We start from the raw sequence: 5402 nt of genomic DNA on the forward strand, positions 1-5402 counted from the left end.
TAACAACCCTTGAGGAAAATATCCGTATTGTTCTTAGGTTTCTCTGTTTAATTGAACTGTATAGAAGCTCTGTGCAAATATTTAGATGATTAAATAAGGAAAAAATCAGAATGTGGCGTCTATCTTTAACGTGATCTTGCAGGGACTTTGAGGAACAAAGTATGACAAATGAACCTGGAAATAAATAACACACTTTTTTTCCCTAGTTCATTTTCTTTTGAGTACTGTACTAAGTCTCCCTAAAGAGCCATAGAGGACGTGAGGACATTATCTTATTTTTAAATATATATATATATATATATATATATATATATAACATAGTTTATTTATATTATGTAACACTTTACAAGTGTTACATATGTTTAAAAGTGTTTAAATGCTCTGCTTGCTTCTGCAGTACTGCTCACAAGCAATTTCTGAAAAGTCTGCACTGCACACCTGAAGAGTATATTATAAACTGTCCCTGTATACTTATACAGTGGGAGTCTCAGGTAAGACTTGGCTCTCTGAGATGCAGATTAGGTGGTCAATCTGTTCTAATTAAAGATATCAGAAAACAGGCTATTAAGTATAATATGTTGCTGAATTTTGCTTTCATTAATCATGAATAGCTTTAGTCTACCAATATAGCTGTGGTCATAAAGTGGAATGTATCCTTACTCTCATAAGCTAGTTTAGCTGTCTTCTAACAAAGTTATGAAAGAGACAAAAGCAGCTCTTTTGTAATGTATCAATTACATAAGAAAAACAAAACAACAAAAAAAAAAACACAACTGTTTTTTCTGCTTTTTAATATTTTTATAGCTATAATATTTTATAGCTTCTGGAGAAAAACTAGGTCCACTTCTCTGTCCATCTGTCCATCAGATACATTAAGACAACACTGGGCTGTAGTCCAATTAGGCAAGAACCATTTAATATGTAAGAGAAACGATGTAGCTGCAGAATAGGGAAGGATGGACTAGTTAATTACAAGAATATGGCTTCTTCAGGAAATAGGATTGCACAATGGGGTTTACTTTTTAAATTAATAAGTAATAATCAATAGTTTCCTACTTGTTTTGAAGAGTAAATAGTGAACTGACTGAGGAAGCATATGATTGAATTTCTTTCTTCTCAAAATTATTCTTTAGTCAGTTATAGGTAACCTGACAAATCTACCAAGAAAACAATGGGTAAAAATAATAATAATAATAATTCAACTAGAATGATAATTAGGTTTATGACAATCTGTAACGTAAATGGTGTAATGCACCTATACTTTTAAAATTAGTTTTTCTTAATGAAGCTAATGGCCTAAGATTTCTAGACTGCATAAGTGAAGTGTGTATAAGGATGAGGAGGGGGTTCAAATAAGGAAGAAAAAAGAATTGGTATGTTATCTGTACCAGATGATATTGATGATCTGGTTTGGAACACCAGACCCCTGATGAAAAAGTTTAATATACCAAACCACTTCATAACTAGATTAAATTTTAAAAGCTATTAATTATATTCAGATTGCTTTTTCCACCTTAAGTTTAAGGTCACATGAAAGCACAGATTAAAATTAAGCTTTGTCTAGATTTTTTAAAAAATTATTTTATTAGTGAAAATGCATATGAATGCATGAAGCTTTGGTGTGTACAAATCACATTCCTTTCTAAGGAAACTAAACTACAAGCTCAGGGTGGGAACCAAATGCACTTCAGATTGTAGTGGGCACACATAAGTGTGCAAGGTAAAAGCAGCTTTGAACAATTTTGCTTATGTTGCAACCTTAGACTGTCTGAAAGTGAAAGTGAAAACCTTCATACTTCATGTAGTTATCATGTTGAAACCTTAGCACCAAATGCTTTGATTTAGTAATTAGCTACTGTTTTCCCAAATTATTTGCTGCTGTAGACATCTGTAGAACACAAAAATAATCTCATCTGTTTTTCTGGATAAAGTGATGGTAGGAATTCTGCTAAATCACACTCCTTTTTGTTATTTGTTATATTTGATATCCTTTTAATAGGAAAAAAAAAACTGTTGATAGTAGCATACCTCCATCAACTACTGTTGATGGTAGCATACCTCCAGAGAGGTGGTTAGTGAATTCCTGGTAATATGTTTATGAAATATCTTAGTTGGTGAAAACAGATTTTCATTAGGAAAAAACAAACAAACAAAAACTAAGCATTTGTGTTAAGATTACCAAAATTAATTATCTTCAGGAAGCACCTGACCTTTATCTATGCACCTCTCCCAACAGCCCAGCACACCTTCCCTAGCATTTTTTGGGACGTTCTTCAGTGCCTAAACACTTTCTTCAAAAATCCTTGCATGTAATTTAGGACCATTTCTTCCCTCCCCAGGACTTCACGTTGGATTGAATCAGTGGGAATTTCCTTTAAAAAGTTAAAGCTGTTTTAAGCTGTTCATACAGCACAGATGAACTGACACTGTAACTGACTCAAGCCACAGAAATTCTGTTCTGAGATGGTATAGCTTTTGGCTATTCATCAGCTGCAGCTGTCTTTTGTGCCTGTCTTCCTATCTTGTTTTTCAGCTGTAGAATCTGTATGTCTTGCCTGTCTCAACTGATTATCTGCATTTGCAGAGAGAGCTATTTGAGGCACTGATAACATTAATCGAATTTGTATCCTCATTTTGAGCTTCTGTATTACTGATTTTTCTGTTTCTCACTTCTTTTGCAAAATTATTCAAACGAGAGACTCATCTGTAATTTTAGGCAAAGAGCAGAAAGTGCATCTTAACATCACATGAATCAACAACAAAAGTTCAGGCCATTTTTGGTGTATTCTTTCTAATGGGGCATTGTGCTAGCTACCCAATTACTATAACCAATTGTCAACGTGTTTTATACTGTTTTAGAAATTTTCTATTCTAGCACACTCAAAAATAGCATAATGCAATGTCAATTCTATTAGTTCTGTCTAGAACATATGCTTCAAAATCTTAGCTTTATACGGCAAAGTGTCCACAGTTTTATGTCTGTTACAGAACCACCAATCCTGATTTTTGTTTTGTTTTGTTTTTAATAATAATGTTTTCAAAACCACAGCTGACTAGATACTTTTCCTAATTTATGTTAAGTACTGAAGAAGTGCAGTCCTTTTGGATCTACTCTTTATTCTAAAGAGAACCCTTCCTCTAGACATTAGGAAGAAATTCTTCACTGTAAGGGTAGTGAGGCACTGGAACCAGTTGCCAAGAGAAGTTGTGGATGCCCCATCCCTGGAGGTGTTTAAGGCCAGGCTGGATGGGGCCTTGGACAACCTGATCTAGTGGGTGGCATCCCTGCCTACAGCGGGGGAGGGGGGGGAGGAGGGAGGAGTTAGATGATCTTTAAGGCCCCTTCCAAACCAAGCTATTCTATGATTCTGTGATAACTCTGGCCCTCAGCACACAGATTTCATTACAGCTGAAAGTTAAATTTCTCTGAAATGCCTACTACCTTGGCCTCAGGAGAAAGCAATCTAAATCCACCCTGTACATTTATGGTTTATGTACAGCTGAATAGGGTCAGTCAAGGACACAACTTAGTGACCCTTGTCTCTTTATTTGGCCTAAAAATCGTGTATCAACAACATGAAAAAAGTAGTCATCAGTCATAACGGGAAGGGTAACGTGTCCCATTCTGTTTTGATTCCTGGGTTATACCATTGTTGAAAGGAATTCCTTCAGAAATGATGCTCACTTTAATCCCAGAGTTTTTAATTTCCTCCCAAATATAATATACCAATATCACTTAGTGTTCAAAGTTCATAAAACAATCAAAACTAGGATTTGATTAGTTCATACCACAAAGCAAATCTACTGTTATTTCTGAAATACTGAAATTATTTTGTCATTATGTCTAGAGGTTTTGTAACAAATAGCATTCTTCATTAGGCCAGGTTTGTCTCAGTGCTTTGGTTCCCATTGGTCATACTCAAGACTGATTCAGACTGGGAATCTTTGTTAAATTTTTCAAGGGACTATACAAGGAACAGTCCAAATATCACCATTTCCTTTGAACGGTTTTAGCCTGATGCTCACAGTTGCCATATTTTTTTCCTGACCACTTTCAAATTTGGACACTGTTCTAGAATATCATCTACCCTTCCTCCCAAAAAGGACAAAAGTCTGGCAATACATAAAAATACACAGCAAACTTTGTAAGACTTTGTCTTATAGGTACAGAAATTCAAAAATGCTTGTTTTTGAACAAGCCCATCAATGACCAGGACTCAGTTTTGAGAAATTAGGACACAGAACATAAATCCCAATCTTTACCCCTCAAAACACCTTGGGCTGCACATCTACTGTTAGCTGCCTAGCTTAGGACACAGATGTAAGTGGCTGGAGCTAGAGAGTGACTGCAAATATTTAATTCAAAGTAATTAAATGTATTTTAAAATCCACCTTTCCATATATGAAACTGAGTCATCTAGTGGTCAAAGTATGTAAGAAAGAAATTAGCTACTCAACCTTGTTTGAACTAGCAATGGCTAGAGTAAGTTGTGGAACTGGAAAACTCACAGCAGATTCCTGTAAATAGGCACTTGATTGAATCAAGCCTTCCTAAACATTTCCTGGATTCTTAAAACTGCTGGTGCTTAGTACATTTTTAGAACTATGAAAGCGTAACTAGTTGATTTTTATGGATAATCTGGATATGGATAATAAGTTATTGTTATCACAAGAAACAATCAGACTTGGGCCTTTATCACAAGAATTATTTTCCTGTAAGTAGAGAGCTTTACTCCTTAAGATACAAGTGTTATCTGTAAGCTCTACTAGTTTTTTTGAGTTATTAAAATTACTGCTAATTATTGTGTTTTTTTCATCTCCCTAGGAATATATCATGTTCTCATGATGAACAAAGGACTAAGATTTTAACCTCCTGTGCTCTGATTTTACTTGTACATGAGATGCTATCTCAAATAAATAGGATAGGAGCTGAAAACCCCAATGTCACAAAGGAGGAAGCCATTCCTCTTCTTTGGAAAAACCGAGTCAGCATATTACTTTTAAAGCAAGGCTACCACCTAGTGGTCTTCATTTATAACGACTGACTGCAGCTATAGATTTTGCAAAGATACCCACATGAGGAAAAACAACACTCGCTTCTGCTTCTGCTTATTGTTAACAGTATCAGTCTTTGAACAGGTAAAACTCATATATATTTCAAAAGAAGAAATTTAGAAAGAAATAAAACAAAGATTTATTTGACTTTATGTATAGCAGGCATAACAGCTGCTGAATAGTATACAAAATTACAATACAGTTGGTTTGTTGAAGCCAAACTGTGGAGATGCCAACTTCTGGAAATGTGTCCTGTTAGTAGAGAATCACAAACACAGGATTCTGAGTTACAGTCCCTCTGTTTGACATGCATGAGTGTTGTGGTTTAACCCGGCCGGCAGCTAAAC

Source organism: Anas acuta, chromosome 2, assembly GCF_963932015.1.
Source record: "Anas acuta chromosome 2, bAnaAcu1.1, whole genome shotgun sequence".
Taxonomy (NCBI): Eukaryota; Metazoa; Chordata; class Aves; order Anseriformes; family Anatidae; genus Anas; species Anas acuta.